Genomic DNA, 18100 nt, shown 5'->3' on the forward strand with positions numbered 1-18100 from the left:
CATTCCATTCGATTTATAAATATTTGATTTATCAGTATTAAAAAGCATCCCAGGTGATTTGTAATTCAAGGGATCACTGGAAACATAGTCCTAATCCTACCCTTAACCCTCAATCCTTTACTGAGCCTTTTTCCTAGAGCTAAGGATACCTACAATGGCTTCCAGAGCAGGGAGATGTTTCTGGAGAGAGAACTTCCTGGGTTCCAGTCTGATCCTGCTCCTTAATAGCCTGGTGATTCTTAGCAAGGTACGTAATTAAGCTTCTGAATCCAGTTTCCTTATCTGTAAAGGATTTTTTTTTCTTTTTTTTTTGCGGTAATTTTAATAATGAGTAATTTTACTACCTGAATTAGGTTTAGGACACCTGTTTAAATCCCCCCTTCACAGATTATGACAAATGTTAGAGAATTGAAATATCTTGGAGGCAAGACTGTAAGTGAGAGCAAACTGCTGTTGATATTTAAAACGTATTGGGATTGAAAACAATGCTTGTAAAATCAATAAAAGGATTTCAGTCAGGGGTGATTTAGAAAGCTCTTCCTATAGAGAAACAGTGTCAGCCATAGTTAACACAAAATTCATTGTTTTCTGTAATTCTCAGTCAACACCCAGATCCATCTGCTTTTCTGATAACCCCAAGTGAGAGTTAAAGGGGAAAGAGGCAGGAGGTGGGAACAGACTCCCAGTTATTCCAGTATCATAGGTGTGGTTTCACTGATGATCCTGGGCCTGGTACTGTTTCCTATTACCATTTGGTAGGACAAGAGAGCTCCACATTTCTGTTTTTAGCAGCCAGTATCTATCCATTTGAGTATGTTCTTTCTCCAAGATTGCAATAACTTAATTTCAATAATCATCTCATGGTTAATAGTATTGTATCAATGTTAACTTCCTGATTTTGATATTTTGTACTATGGTTATGTAAGAAGTTAACATTAAGGGAAATCAAGATGAAGAGTATAGCTGGGCTATTTTTGCAACATTTTTGTAACTCTAAAATTATTGCCAAATAAAAAGTTGAAACACCAGGGAGTGATAAAACCACCCTAGAGGATTCCTTTGGTCCTCTGTGTCCAACTTGTAGGGGTAGTAAAACCTGCCCACCTCAAATCCTTGCTCTTCCATATCCTTGAACACTTAGTCTTTCCCATTTGATTGAAGTTTCCAGGAATTTGCATTATGTCTGATCCTGTATCCAAAATCCCGTGCCTTCGGTTTTTAAGTAAAAATAAAAGATACATTTTTTATTTTCACCAAAAACTTTTTGAACAACATATTCACCCTTTTGTTCCACTACCTTCTGCCATTTTTCAGGCAACTTCATGATTCTATCTTCCCAAAACTTTTTATCTTTTTGAGCAAAGAACTGTTGCAGGTGCCTTTTACAGTTTTCTAGGGAATTGAAATTTTTTCCATAAAAAGAATTTTGTGAAGACTGAAATAAATGGAATTCCGAAGGTGCAATGTCTGGTGAATACAGCGGATGAATCAGAACTTCCTAGCCAGGGCTTCCCTGGTGGCGCAGTGGTTGGGAGTCCGCCTGCCGATGTAGGGGACGCGGGTTCGTGCCCCCGGGAAGGATCTCACGTGCTGCGGAGCGGCTGGGCCCGTGAGCCGTGGCCGCTGATCCTGTGCGTCCGGAGCCTGTGCTCCGCAATGGGAGAGGCCGCAGCAGTGAGAGGCTCGCGTACCGCAAAAAACAAACAAACAGAACTTCCCAGCCAGGTGGTAACAGTTTTTGCCTGGCCATCAAATAAACATGTGGTCTTGCGTTATCCTGATGGAGGATTATGCGTATTCTGTTGACTAATTCCGGACACTTTTCATCAAGTGCTGCTTTCATTTGGTCTAATTGAGAGCAGTACTTGTTGGAATTAATCGTTTGGTTTTCCAGAAGGAGCTCATAATAGAGGACTCTCTTCCAATCCCACCGTATACACAACATCACCTTCTGTGGATGAAGACTGGCCTTTGGTGTGGTTGGTGGTGGTTCATTTCACTTGCCCCACCATCTCTTCCATTCCACATTCTCATACAGTATCCACTTTTCATCACCCGTCACAATTTGTTTTAAAAACGGAATGTTTTTGTTACGTTTAAGTAGAGAATTGCATGTGGAAATACGGTCAAGAAGGGTCTTTTTGCTTAATTTATGTGGACCCCAAACATCAAAGCGATTCACATAACCAAGCTGGAGCAAATGATTTTCAACGCTTGATGTGGGTATTTAGAGTATGTCGGCTATCTCCCGTGTAATGTAACGTTGATTGTTCTCATTTAATGTCTCCACGTGATTGCTATCAACTTCAATTGGTCTACCCGACCGTGGAGCGTCATCCAGCAAGAAATCTCCAGCACAAAACCTGACAAACCACTTTTGACCTGTTCAGTCAGCCACAGCACCTTCTCCATACACTGCACAAATCTTTTTGTGTGTTTCAGTTGCGTTTTTACCTTTCTTGAAATAATAAAGCATAATATGCTAAAAATGTTGTTTTTCTTCCATCTTCAATATTAAAATAGCTACACAAAAATTCACCCGTTTTGGTTTTTTTTAATGCACGCTGATATGTCAGCTGTCATAATACAATCTAACAGAATTGTTTCGAATGAAGTTAAAGACGACTAAGCACTACTAGAGTCATCTTATGGGAAAAAACGAACAAACTTTTTGGCTAACCCAATATATAACGTGCTCCTGTTTCGGGTACATAAATGTTTACAGATGTTATGTCCTCTTTCTGGATTGACACTTTTATTATCATATGCTGTTCTTTGTTTTGTTACAGTCTGTTTTAAAGTCTCTTTTGTGTGATATAATTATTGCCACCCCAGCTTTCTTTTCCTTTCCATTGCATCTTTTTACATCCCTTCACTATCAGTCTGTAAGTGTCTTTGTGTTTGAAGTGAGTCACTTGTAGGCAGCATATAGAAGGGTCTTGTTTTTTATTCAGCCACCTTATATCTTTTGATTGGCAAATATACATTACATTTAAAGTAATTATTGGTAGTTATACACTTATTGCCATTTTGTTAACTGTCTTCTCGTTCTTTTTGTAGTTCCTCTCTGTTCCCTTTTTCTCTTTCTCTCTTCCCTTGTGGTTTAACTATTTTCTTAGTGTTATGTTTAGATTCCTTTCTCATTTTCCTTTATGTATTTACTGTAAGTTTTCTCTTTGTGGTTACCATGAAGTTCACATATAACACCTTTTGTATTTAACAGTCTTTTTTTAAGTTGATAGTAACTTAATTTTGAACACATTCCAAAGTTTTATATTTTTACTCCCCCCTATGCTTTATATTTTTGATGACACATTTTACATCTTTTTTTTTTTTTCTTTTCGGTCCGCGGGCCCCTCACTGTTATGGCCTCTCCCGTTGCGGAGCACAGGCTCCGGACGCGCAGGCTCACTGGCCATGGCTCACGGACCCAGCCGCTCCGCGGCATGTGGGATCTTCCCGGACTGGGGCATGAACCCGTGTCCCCTGCATCGGCAGGCGGACTCTCAACCACTGCGCCACCAGGGAAGCCCCATTTTACATCTTTTAATGTATCCCTTAACTATGGTATTTTCATTAATTTTAATATTTTTGTCTTTTGCCTTTTATAAGTGATTGATCTACTACCTTTATTATTATTTACATATTCCAGTGAGATTTTTACTCATATATGTTTTCTTTTTATTCGTTAGTGCCTTTTCTTTTTAGCTTAGGGGAGTTCCTTTAACATTTGCTGCATTTGCTGAAAGGCCAGTTTAGTGGTGATGAACTCCTTTACTTTTGCTTACCTGGAATACTGTTAATGTGTCCTTCAATTCTGAATGATAACCTTGCTGGGTAGAGAATTTTCAGTTGGCAGTTTTTTCCTTTCAGCCCTTTGAGTATATCATGCTACTCTTCTGGCCTATAAAGTTTCTGCTGAAAAGTCTGTTCATAGACCTATGGTGTTTCCTTTGTACATAATAGGTTGCTTTTCTCTTGCTGCTTTTAAGATTCTCTCTTTCTCTGTTACCATTTTAATTATAATGTATCTTGGTGTGATTTTCTTTGGGGACATCTTACTTGGAATTCTTTAGGCTTCCTGGACCTGGATGTCTCTTTCCTTCCCAGATGAGGAAGTTTTCAGCCATTATTTCTTCAAATACTTTTTCTGGCCCTTTCTCTCTCTCCTCTCCATCTGGGACCCCCATAATGCAAATGTTTTTCTGCTTGATGTTGTCCCAGAGATGCCTTAAGGTATCCCTGCTTCTTTTAATTCTTTTTCTCATTTTTCTGCTCTGAGTGTTTTCCATTGCTTTGTCTTCCATCTCATTGATTCGTGCTCCTATTTCATCCATTCTGCTGTTGAACCTCTCGTGTATTTTTCAGTTATAACCTTTGATTGGTACTTTTTATATTTTCTCTCTCTCTTTGTTAAAGTTCTCCTGTGTTCATCTATTCTCCTGAGATTGGTGAGCATCTTTATGACCATTATTTTTGCTTTAATTTATTTTTATTTATTTATTTTTTGGCTGCATTAGGTCTTAATTGCTGTGCGTGGGCTCTCTCTAGTTGCAGCGAGCTGGGGCTACTCTTCATTGCAGTGCGCAGGCTTCTCATTGCAGTGGCTTCTCTTGTTGCGGAGCACGGGCTCTAGGTACCCGGGCTTCAGTAGTTGCAGCACCTGGATTCAGTATTTGCGGCCCGTGGGCTCAGTAGTTGTGGCACACAGGCTCTAGAGCACAGACTCAGTAGTCATGGCACATGGGCTTTGTTGCTCTGCAGCATGTGGAATTTTCCCAGACCAAGAATTGAACCTGTGTCCCCTGCATTGGCAGGCAGATTCTTAACTGCCCCTGGCCAGGCCAGGGTTCGCTGGAGTGGGGTGGGCTGGTGACCCACGGTGGGAGTGCGAGCCCGGGACCAGGCCGTGCCCCGTGGAAACGCACTGCACGGACACACACGGTGCTGCCCCCGCGGCGGAGCTGCCGCGACTCAGCCTTGCTCCTGTTCTCGGTGCCAGTTCTGATGGCTGGTGATGTTTGCACCTGAAAATAAAGGGGTGTTGTGCCCCTGCCTATAGCCATTATTTTAAACTATCAGGTCAGTTTTTTTAATCTCAACTTCATAAAGGTCTTTTTCTGGGTATTTGCCTTGTTCTTTAGTTTGGAACAAATTCCTGTCTCCTCATTTTGCCTCTCAGTGTTACATGTAATTAGGCAAAATGGTTAGCGCCCTCACTCTCGAAAGAGTGGTCCTGGGTAGGAGCTGTTCTGTGTGGTCCAGAAGCACAGTCTCCCCTGACCACCAGAGCCAGGCACTCTATGGGCATCACCTGTGTGGGCTGCTTGAGTCTGATGGCTGTGACAGCGTTGCATAGGGCGGGGCTGGGAGCTCTCACCTAGCCAACTGTGGCTCAGCCACTGTGCGGGGAAAGCAGGGTTCAAGTCACTTGCCCAATTCAATTGCGGCTGAGCTGCAGCATGCGGTGGATGGAACTTGGAGTGCCTGTCCAGGCCGATGACAGCTCAGCTGCTGTCGGGGAAGGTGGACACTTGCTGGCCCAGTTGTGACTTGTCTGCTGCCTGGGGTGAGCAGGGCTCGGGGTTCTGCCTGGTCCAGTTTTGGCTCAGCTACTCTGCAGAGAGGGTTACAGCTCCTTCTCTGTGCGGGTTGGGTGGGGCTCAGGGCAGGGTGCCTCCCAGGCCAGTTGTGGCTTGGCTGCTGTGTGGGGAGGACAGGACAATTGCCAGGTTGCGTTGCACCTGGGGTTCTGCACAGGGTGGGATGCTCGCCCAGCCTGGTTATAGTGCAAGGTGGGCAGAGCATGCCGTCCCGTGCTAGCAGGCTAGAGGAAGGGCACCAAAAATAGCTCCTGTAGGCTTGTCACCAGCAACTTAGATTGAGGTTGCAAAAATGGTGTCCACTAGTGCTTCCATCCCCAGATAAAGACGCTGCAGGTTCTTGTCTTGCTGTCAGCCACTTTAAAGTTAGTAAATGGGTCTACCTCACTTATGGTCTAGGCACTTTTAAATCTGTTGCTTTTGTGCTGGATCTCAGGGCCAGTGGGTTTGTATGAGAGTCCTCTAAGAGTGGGATTTCTGTTCCCTATGGTTCTATGATTCTCCTGGTCTTAGTACCAATTGAGTTTCAAAATCAGATTTTTTTCAGGGGTGGTGGTCGTCTTTCCAGTGCTGGCCCCCAGGGTCGGGGTGCCTGATGTGGGGCACAATCCATTCACACCTTGAGGGAGAATTCTGTATTTATGGGATCCCTCCTTATTGTGGGGTCACAGCATCTAGGGTGAGGTCCCAGGTAAGGCCACGTCTGTGCCTCTTCTACCATTTTTGATGTAACTTTGTCTTCTGTTTTGGAGGTGCATGTTCTCAGGTCCTTTTCAGAGGAAAAGTATTCCAACTGTAGCTGTAAATTTGGTATGTCCATGGGAGGAGGTGATTTCAGAGTTTTCCTGTGGCGTCTTGGACTGCTCTGACTCACATTTGTATCTTTAAACAATGTTTTTTTTTGTTTTGCCGACTTTTGAATCTTACATAAATGAAAACATTATTTTCACTTGGTCAAAGTTAATTTTTGTTTAGCTGTGTGCAAATCTTAGGAGTGTATTCTACTTAAAAAAATAACATCTTTATGTGGTATGAGTTCTATTCCATAAAGCTCATTTACTTAAAGGGTACAGTTCAGTGTTTTTAGTATATTCACAAGGTTGTACAACCATCACCACTACTTAATCCCAGAGCATTTTCATCATCCCCCAAAGAATCCCAGTACCCATTAGTAGTCATCTCCATTTCCCCACAACCGTCTTTATTTCCAGTCCTGGGTAATCACTAATCTACTTTCTGTCTCTGTAGATTTGTTTATTCTGGGTAGTTCGAATAAATGAAATCATAAATATGTGGTCTTTTGTGACTAGCTTCTTTTACATGTAATGCTGTCAAGTTTCATCTATGTCATAGCATGTATCAGTACCTCCTTCCCTCTTTATTGCTAAATAGTCCATTATATTGATATGCCAAATTTCATTATCCATTCATCGACTGATGGACATTTGAGTTGTATCCACGTCTTGGCTACTAGGAATACTGCATCTGTGAACAGTCATGTATTTTAAGTTTTTGTGTGTTTTGCAGTTCTCATTTGTTTTGGATATATAACTAGGAAGGGGATTGCTGGGTCATATTGCAATTCTGTGTTTAATTTTTGAGGCAAAGCAAGGCTTCCAAAGTGGCTACGCCATTTTACAATCCCACCAGCAGTGTATGAGGGTTCCAATTTCATCACCCCCTCACCAGCACTTTTTCTTCTTTTTTTTTATTGTAGCCATTCTAGTGAGTATAAAGTGGTATCTCACTGTGGCTAAATTTGCATTTTCCTGAAGCCTAATGATATTGTTCATCTTTTCATATGCTTATTGGCCATTTGTATATCTTCTCTGGGGAAATGTCTATTCAGAACCTTTGCCTACAGAAAAGGGAACCCTCTTGCACTGTTGGTGGGAATGTAAATTGATACAGCCACTATGGAGGGCAGTATGGAGGGTCCTTAAAAAACTAAAAATAGAACTACCATATGACCCAGCAATCCCACTACTGGGCATATACCCTGAGAAAACCATAATTCAAAAAGAGTCATGTACCACAATGTTCACTGCAGCTCTATTTACAATAGCCAGGACATGGAAGCAATCTAAGTGTCCATCGACAGATGAATGGATAAAGAAGATGTGGCACATATATACAATGAAATATTACTCAGCCATGAAAAGAAACGAAATTGAGTTATTTGTAGTGAGGTGGATGGACCTAGAGTCTGTCATGCAGAGTGAAGTAAGTCAGAAAGAGAAAAACAAATACCGTATGCTAACATATATATGAAAGCTAGAAAAAAAAATGGTTCTGAAGAACCTAGGGGCAGGATGGGAATAAAGATGCAGACCTACTAGAGAATGGACTTGAGGACATGGGGAGGGGGAAGGGTAAGCTGGGACAAAGTGAGAGAGTGGCATGGACATATATACACTACCAAATGTAAAATCGATAGCTAGTGGAAAGCAGCCACATAGCACAGGGAGATCAGCTCAGTGCTTTGTGACCACCTAGATGTGTGGGATAGGGAGGGTGGGAGGGAGCGAGATTCAAGAGGGAAGAGATATGGGGATATATGAATATGTATAGCTGATTCACTTTGTTATAAAGCAGAAACTAACACCATTGTAAAGCAATTATACTCCAATTAAGGTGTTAAAAAAAAAGAACCATTGCCTATTAGGTTATGTGTCTTTTTATTATTGAGTTGTAAGAGTTCTTTGTATATTTTATTTATTTATTTATTTTTAAAATATTTATTTATTTGGCTGTGCCAGGTCTTAGTTGTGGCATGCTGGCTCTTTAGTTGTGGGATGCAAACTCTTAGTTGCAGCATGTGGGATCTAGTTGCCTGACCAGGGACTGAACCCAGGCCTCCTGCATTGGGACTGTGGAGTCTTAGCCACTGGACCACCAGGGAAGTCCCTCTTTGTATATTTTGGATACAAGTCCCTTATCAAATATAGAATTTACAAATATTTTTGCCATTTTGTGAGTTATCTTTCACTTTGTTGACAGTGTCCTTTGAAGTACAAACGTTTTTTATCTTAAAGATACCCAACTTATTTAGTGTTTTGCTTGTGCTTTTGGTGTCATAGTTAAAAAAAAAAACATTTATTTTTCTGCGATTTGCTTTTTTTATGAAATATTTTTCCTGAGACGCATCTATTTTATGTGTTGGGTCACTGCGGTTCATTAATTTTCACTGCTTCATCATATTACATCTTATGAATAGTCCATTTATTTGTCCATCCTATTGTTAATAGACATTTTGATAGTTTACAGGTTTTTTTTGCTAGTACAAACAGTACTGCTAGGAATATTATTTTTGTTCCCTGGTACATAAACAAAGAGTTTCTCTAGGATAAATATTCTCAAAGTTGGTCTACAGACCTCAGGGTATGGATCAAAACTATTTTATAATAATACTAAGATGACATGTGCCTTTTTCACTGTGTTAACATTTGTACTGATGTTGCAAAAGCAATGACAGGTAAAATTGCTGCTGCTTTAGCATTAATAAAGGCAGTATAACAAACAGTACCAGTAGTCATGCATTCCTCACCACCATGCACTAGCAAGAAAAAGAAAAGAAAAAAGCCAGTTACAATTAGGAATTCCTTGATGAAGCTGTAAAATTTATTAAATCTTTTAAATCTTTAATAAAGTTTTAATAAATCTTTTAGTAAAGTTTTATTAAATCTTTACCTTAAATACATGTTTTTAAAATATTGTTTGACAAATTGAGAGGTACACATAAAGCACTTCCGCTGCAACAGGAATATGACAGTTATCTTAAGTAAAAGCACCGATGTGATTGAGTTGTGAGCTGAACTAGCCACTTTTTTCACAGAACACCAACTTAGTTGAAAGAACGATTGGCTAACTATTGTCAGTAAGGCTTGGGTATTTGGCAGACATTTTTCCAAAAGTGAACTTAGCCTACTGCTTCAAAGAAAACAACTTTGTCATTAATGATGAAATTTGACTTTTCGAGAGAAAATGAGAATTTAGGAAAACCTGCCTATCAACCACTGTGAGCTTGATAGCTTCCTGATACTTAGACTTTTTTAAAAATGAGATCAGTAGTGTGTAATCACTAATGTCATTTTTTTGATATTGTATAATGAAATGTATTAATTTATCAATTTGGGATTCAGCAAATGCTCTCAGGAAACAAGTTGCCTTGCTCTGCTTACATCAGCATTCCCATCTTTACTCAGTCCCTGATCTGAGAACTTTTCTTTCTTGACAAATCCTTTTAGAAGATATTTTATCCAGGAGTATTAGTTGTTTACAGTGGGAGAATTGATTCAGGTACCTCACATGGAAAAAAAAAAAGAAGCCCATACATTTCTATATGTCAGTTTTTAATGTATTTTTGTTAGCCAGAATTCATGGTGGATTTTAATGTAAAATCAACATTGATCCTCTTACATCCCAGATTTTTGTTATCACTCATCTTCCAGTTTCCTGATTGTTGATTCCCACATTTATATTTCCAGCTCTTATGTCTCCTTTGAGATTCAGACTTGTAGGTCTAACTTCCTATTTGGCCTCTTCACTTGGGTGTTCAATAGGAAAATTTAACATGACAGAAATAGAAATCTTGACTTTTTTCTCCCCAGACTGCTCTTTCCCCAGGGTTCTCTGTTTCAGTAAATGGCATCACTATTCATCCATTAGTTTAAGGAATTAACAAAAACAAAAACTTGGAGTCATTCTTGCCTTCTCTTTTTCCATCCCATATTCCACCCTTCAGCAAACTCTGCTGCTGTACTTTAGAATGTATCCTGCATCTGACCACTTTTCATCACTTGCACTGCTAGCACCCTACTCTAAAATGATTATCTCTCATCTGGATGACTACAGTAGCCTCCCAATTGGCCTCACTACTTCAGTGCTAACACTGCCTACAGTTTCTCCATAGAGAAGCCAGAATGGTATTTTTAAAGGTTAATTTAGATCTTGCCAATTCTCTATTTTCAATTCCCCAGTGTTTTCCCATAATCAGAGGGATCCCCTGGCTACTTCTCTGACCTCATTTTTCTACTCCTCCTTCCCTCACCCACTTGGCTTAAGACCAAGCACATGCTTCCACTGTGGTCTTTGCCTCCACCATTACCTCAGCCTGAAGCTCGACTCTCTCATCCTCAATCAGGTTTCTGCTTAAAGATGACCTATTCATATATGCTTTCCCTGACTGGTTTATTTAAAATATTACCTCCCTCATCATGCTGTATTCTTTTTCTGCTTTTTATTCTTCATAGCATTTATCATTTTATTTTCTGACTGCCAAACCAGGATAAATACTCCTGATAGCAAAGACTTTGTTATCTTTGTTCATCTTTACCATGAGCTTAGACCTCTGCCTGCCACATAGTAGGCTTTCAATAAATATTTGAATGAAGTTGGATGGCTGAAGGCAACACCAGGAAAGGAAATAGAGAATAAAAGCTTTCTCTTACCTTGGAGTTCTTTTCAACAAGGTACTCAGCAAATTTGTTTCACCTTGACAAAGTGAATGCTATATTATTAATACCTAATATAAATCAATTTTGAATATACGTAGGAGATACAGAGCTTAAACAGATTGGTTAAACTGACTAATTTTCAATGAGATTGGATTTCATTATTTATCCATGATAAAATCTTAGAACAGTGTTTAAATATAATAATTCTTTTATCTTATACTTTTACTTTATATCCTGCATGGTATGGTCCCTGCTGCCACTTGAGGTTAAGGTGTCCATTTTTAATTTTCTGACGAGAAATCAATACTATACATGATCTAATACCTTTTTTATGTTTATTAAGATTTTTTAATCTTTTTAATTTTTAAAAAAATTTTTTGCGGTACGCGGGCCTCTCACTGTTGTGGCCTCTCCCGTTGCGGAGCACAGGCTCCGGACGCGCAGGCTCAGCGGCCATGGCTTACGGGCCCATCCGCTCCGCGGCATGTGGGATCTTCCCAGATCAGGGCACGAACCCGTGTCCCCTGCATTGGCAGGCGGACTCTCAACCACTGCGCCACCAGGGAAGCCCTCATTGTAGTTTTGATTTGCATTTCTCTGGTGATTAGTAATGTTGAGCATCTTTTCATATGCCTGTTAGCCATCTATACATCATCTTTGGAAAAATGTCTATTCAGGTGTTCTGACCATTTTTTAATTGGGTTGTTTTGTTCTTTTTGATATTTAGTTGTATGAGTTGTTTATGTATTTTGGATATAACCCCCTTGTTGGTCATATCATTTGCAAATATATTCTCCCATTCAGTAGGTTGCCTTTTCGTTTTGTTGATGGTTTCCTTTGCTGTGCAAACCCTTTTAAGTTTAGGTAGGTCCCATTTGCTTCTTTTTGCTATTTCTTTTCCCTTAGGGAACAGATCCAAAAAAATATTGCTATGATTTATGTCAAAGAGCATTCTGCCTATGTTTTCTTCTAGTAGTTTTATGGTTTCAGGTTTTATATTTCAGTCTTTAATCTATTTTCAGGGTTTTTTTTTAATATTGTGTGAGGAAATGTTCTAATTCCATTGTTTTACATGTAGTTGTCCAATTTTCCCAGCACCACTTATTGAAGAGACTGTCTTTTTGTCATTGTATATTTTTGCTTCCTTTGTCATAGGTTAATTGGCCATAGGTGTGTAGGTTTATTTCTGGGCTCCCTATTCAGTTCCATTGATCTATAGATCTGTTTTTGTGCCAGTACATGCTGTTTTGATGACTGTACCTTGATAGTATAGTATGAAGACAGGGAGCATGATACCTCTAAGTTTGTTCTTTTTTCTCAAGATTGTTTTGGCAATTCAGGACCTTTTGCTTTTCCATATAAATTTTAGGATTATTCTACTTCTGTGAAAAATGTCTTGGATATTTTGATAGGGATTGCATTAAACCTGTAGATTGCTTTGGGGAGTATGGCCATTTTAACTATTAATTCTTTCAATTCAAGAACACAAGATATCTTTCCATTTCTTTGTATCATCTTCAAATTTCTTCATCAATGTTTCATAGTTTTTAGTGTATAGGTCCTTCATCTTCTTGGTTAAGTTTATTCCTAGGCAATTTATTCTTTTCAATGTAATTTTAAGCAGGGTTGTTTTTTTGTTTCTCTTTCTGATTGTTCATGATTTTAGTATAGAAAAGCAACATATTTCTGTATATTAATCTTGTATCCTGCAACTTTACTGAATTCATTTATTCTAATCATTTTCAGTAGTTTTAAGAGTTTTCTATCTATAGTATCATGTCATCTGCAAATAGTGACAGTTTTACTTCTTCCCTTCCAATTTGGATGCTTTTATTTCTCTTTCTTTTTTGATGCTGTGACTAGGACTTCCAACATAATGTTAAATAGAAGTGGCGAGAGTGGGCATCCTTGTCTTGTTCCTAAATTTAGAAGAAAGACTGTCAGATTTTCACTGTTGTGTATGATGATAGCTGTGGGTTTGTCATAAATGGTCCTTATTATTTTCTGAAATGTTCCTTCTATACCAACACTGATGAGAGTTTTTGTCATGAATGGATATTGAATTTTGTCAAATGATTTTTCTGCATCTATTGTGATGATCATATGATTTTTATCCTTCTTATGGTTAATGTAGTATATCATACTGATGATCTGCAAATACTTAACAATCCTGGCATCCCTAAAATAAATCCCACTTACTGGGATATATGATCCTTTCATATATTGTTGGATTCAATTTGCTAACATTTCATTGAGGATTTTTGCATCTATATTCATCTAAGATATTGGCCTGTAATTCTCTTTTTTTTGTGCTGTCATTGTCTGGTTTTGGAATCAGGGTAATGGTGGCCCTGTAGAATGATTTTGGGAGTGTTTTGTCCTCTTCAATTATTTGGAATAGTTTGAGAAGGATAGGTATAAACTGTTCTTTACATGTTTGATAGAAGTCCCCTGTGAAGCCATCTGGTACTGGACTTTTGTTTGCTGGGAGTTTTTAAAATTACAAATTCAATTTCACTACTAGTGATTGGTCTTTTCAAGTTGTCTTTTTCTTCCTGATTCAGTCTTGGCATACTGTACGTTTCTAGACATTTGTCCATTCCTTCTAGGTTGTGCTGTTTGTTGGCTTATAACCGTTTATGGTATTGTCTTGTGGTTATTGGTTGTTATTTCTCCTCTTTCATTTCTTATTTTGTTTATTTGGATACTCTCTCTTTTCTTCTTGATTAGCCTGGCTAAAGGATTATTAATTTTGTTTATCTTTTCAAAAAAATAGCTCTTGGTTCATTTCATTGATCTTTTCTAATTTTTTTGTTCTCTATTTTATTTATTTTCTCTGTGATCTTCATCATTTTATTCCTTCTGCTGACTGTGGGCTGTGTTTGTTCTTTTTCTAATTCCTTTACATTAGGTTGTTTATTTTAGATTTTTCATGTTTCTCCAGGAAGGCCTGTATCACTATAAACTTCCCTCCTAGAACTGCTTTTGCTGAATCCCACAGATTTTGGAAAGTTGTGTTTACCAGATAAAAAAGTCAAAGTCAAATAAAAATTCTAACTGAATTAGGGAAAAGGATAGATGAACACAGTGAGAATTTTAACAAGGAACTAGAATATATATAAAAGACCCAATCAGAAATGAAGAGTTCATTAACTGGAATAAAAAACACACAAGAAGGAATGAATAACAGATTAAGTGATACAGAAAACACATAAGTGATTGGGAAGATTAATGGAAATCACCAAAGAAGAACAGCAAATAGAAAAACAAATTTAATGGGTGTTCCCTGGTGGCCTAGTGGTTAGGATTCTGGGCTTTCACTGCTGTGGCCCAGGTTCAACCCCTGGTCAGGGAACTGAGATCCCACAAGCCGTGTGGTGTGGCCAAAATAAAATAAAATCCCAGCTCTATTATTTAAAAAAAAAACAATTAAAAAAATGAAAATAGTTTAAGAGATCTTTGGGATAACATCAAGCATACCAAAATTTGCATTATAGGGGTTCCAGAAGGAGAAGAGAGAGAGAGAGAGAGAAGGGGATCTAGAATGTATTTGAAGAAATATTGCTGAAAAATCCCCAAACCTGAAGAAGGAAACAGATATTCAGGCACAGGAAGCACAGAGGGATGAACCTAAACAGACCCACACTAAGACATATCATAATTAAAATGGAAAAACTTAAAGAGAGAATTCTAAAGTCAGCAAGAAAAAAAACAAAGAGTCATATATAAAGGAAACTGCATAAGTCCATCAGCTGATTTTTTCTGCAGGCCAGAAGAGATTGACATGATATATTTAAAATGCCAGAAGGGAAAAATCTCCATCCTAGGATACTCTACCCAGCAAGATTATTGTTTAGAATTAGAGAAATAAAGAACTTTTCAGAAAAGCAAAAAGAAAAAGAGTTCATCAATAATAAACCTACCCTAAAAGAAATGTTAAAGGGTCCTCCCTAAGTGGAAAAGAAGGAAGATTCCATAGGAAAGGGAAAATCCCACTAGGAAATGAAAATATGAAGTAAGAGCTGAAAATTAACCACTTACTTAAAGAAGCTAGTATGAAGATTCAAAGACAATAAACTGTAAAATCAACTATAACTACAACGAACAGTTAAGGGATAAACATGAAAATGTAAAACATGACATCAAAAACACAAAATATGGGTGAGGGGAATAAAAAATGTAGATCTTTTAGAATGTGTTTGAACTTAAATGACTGCCAGTTCAAAACAAGTAGATTTAGAGATAGTTCATCATATATGAAACCTGTGGTAAACACAAATCAAAAACCTACAATAGAGGGGCTTCCCTGGTACCATAGTGGTTGGGAATCCGCCTGCCAATAAAGGGGACATGGGTTCGAGCCCTGGTCTGGGAAGATCCCACATGCCACAGAGCAACTAAGCCCATGCACCACAACTACTGAGCTTGCACTCTAGAGCCTGTGAGCCACAACTACTGAGCCCACACACCACAACTACTGAAGCCTGTGTGCCTGTAGCCCATGCTTAGCAACTGCAACAAGAGAAGACACTGCAACGAGAAGACTGCTCACCTCAACTAGAGAAAGCCTGCACGCAGCAACGAAGACCCAACACAGCCAAAAAAAAAAAAAAGAATAAAATAAATAAATTAAAAAATATATATTAAGAGAAAACCTACAATAGATACATGAAAACTAAAGAGAAAGGAACACAAGCACACTACTAAAGAAAATCATCAAACCACAAGGAAAGAAAGAAAAAGAAGAAGAAATAAACAGAGAAGAAATACAAAAACAACTGGAAAACAAGAAACAAAATGACAATAAGTACATACCTATCAATAGTTACTTTAAATGTCAATTGACTAAATGCTCCTAAGACATAGCTGATTGGATTAAAAAAAAAAACCAAGACCCATCTATATGCTGTCTACAAGAGACTCACTTCAGAACTAAAGACACACACAGACTGAGGGTAAGAGGATGGAAAAAGATATTTCATGCAAATGCAAATGGAAACAACCAGAAAGTTGGGGTAGTGATACACATACCACACCAACTAGACCTGAAAATAAAGGCTGTAACAAAAGACAAAGATAAAGGGATCAATACAAGAAGAGGATATTACACTTGTTAATGTATATGCAACCAATACAGGGGCACTTAAATATACAAAGCTATATTAACAGATATAAAGAGAGAAATTTACAATAATACTATAATAGTTGGGGACTTTACCACCCCACTTACATCAATGGACAGGTCATCCAGATAGAAAATCAGTAAGGCAACAGTGATCTTAAATGAGACAATGGGGGAATTCCCTGATGGTCAGGACTCAGCGCTTTCACTGCTGGCTGCCCAGGTTTAATCCCTGGTCAGGGAACTGGGATTTCACAAGCCACAGGGTCCAAGAGACAATGGACCTGTTGGACCTAATAGATAGGATATTACACCCCAAAACAGCACAGTACACATGGAACATTCTCCAGGATAGGTCACATGCTAGGCCAGAAAACAATCTTAACAAATTTAAGAGGACAGAAATTATATCAAGCATTTTTTCTATGTGTATTTTAAACCCCACAATATGTTATTTGTAAATATTTATATTTACATGCATATTTAACCTTTTTCATTATGTTCCATTTCTTCCTTCATTTCCATATTTCCACCTTGAGTCATCTTCATTCTGCTTGAAGAACACCCTAGTTTTTCCTTGCAGGTATGCTATATTAGTTCTCTCAATTTCTATTTTTTTGAAAATGACTATTTTGATTTTGTTAAATTTTTTTCAATCAATTTTATGAACAATATATACTTTCATATGTAAGAATCTATTTTGCTAGAATAGGCTTTGAGGTTGTCAGATGTTTTCTTTCGACACTTTAAACGTTTGTCAATGGTTCCTGATTTCCATCATAGCTGTGGAGAAATCAGTTGTTAGACTTACTGCTGCTTCTTTGAAGGTTGACTTTTTTCTGTGGTTGCTGGTAAGATTTTTTAATCTTTTTCTTTTCTGCAGTGTTCCATTGCCTTTTGCTACGTAACAAACAATTCTGTGGACAGATTGCATTTTCCAAAGATGATTATGACAAAGAACTCCCATCTCACATGCCCTTCTAGAAACTTGCCATTCCCCTATCAGGAGATAGTCTATACACATTTTCCCTGCACCTAATGTCTCTGTGTCTGCCTCAACCAGTAGAGTACAGCTGAAGCAATGATATGTGACTTCCAAGCTAAGTCATAAAAAGGCCATGTATTTCTGCCTTCCTCTCTTGGACCATTCATTTTTGAAACCCAGATATCATGCTGTGAGGAAGCTCAAGCAGCCTGTGGAGAAATTCATATGCACAGGAATCACAACTGGCTTTAGGACTAGGTGGCAGGTAGAAATTGGAAGGGCTCCAGGGAAACTATAAAGGGACTCATGAAGGCCATTATTGATGACCTAAAGGAAAGTAAAATAAATTTATTGGAAGCTAGAGGCAACACTGACACCTGCAGTAATGTGAAAAAGGGTAAATATACCTAATGAATTCAATGATCTAGCTAAAGTGATTTCCCAGCAGAGTACTGACAGTGACACCTGGCTTCTCCTTGCTGCCTATGACAAAATATACAAGAGGAAGAGGTGAGCTAAGGATGAACTGCTAAATAGGAAGCAACCAGGACTTGCCAAGCTTGACAATAATACTGTTTCTCCTTTCCAGCTTCTCCAGATGGTAAATTATTCTGTAATTAAGACAGGACCTCAGAGCAAAGTCAAACCTAGGGTGGGTCTGTGGGAGAGACTTTGTAAAGACCTCAAAGATAGTGCTTCATAGAACATTTCAGAATGACAAAGGTCCTCTAAAGATTTTAAGGTGTACCTAACAGATCCTGTCTATTATATAACAGAATTTATGGGAATCTTAAGGATGTTTGCCTGCAGCATTCTCCCAAGGAGCCCCAGATAGAAAAGTTCCTATCTCAAACAGATTCGTAGTGCTGTATTGTCTAAGGAAGTGAACCCCTTATGTATGTATGTATATATATATATATATATTTTTTTTTTT

Source organism: Neophocaena asiaeorientalis, unplaced genomic scaffold (genome assembly GCF_003031525.2).
Source record: "Neophocaena asiaeorientalis asiaeorientalis breed wild unplaced genomic scaffold, Neophocaena_asiaeorientalis_V1.1 scaffold49, whole genome shotgun sequence".
Lineage (NCBI taxonomy): Eukaryota > Metazoa > Chordata > Mammalia > Artiodactyla > Phocoenidae > Neophocaena > Neophocaena asiaeorientalis.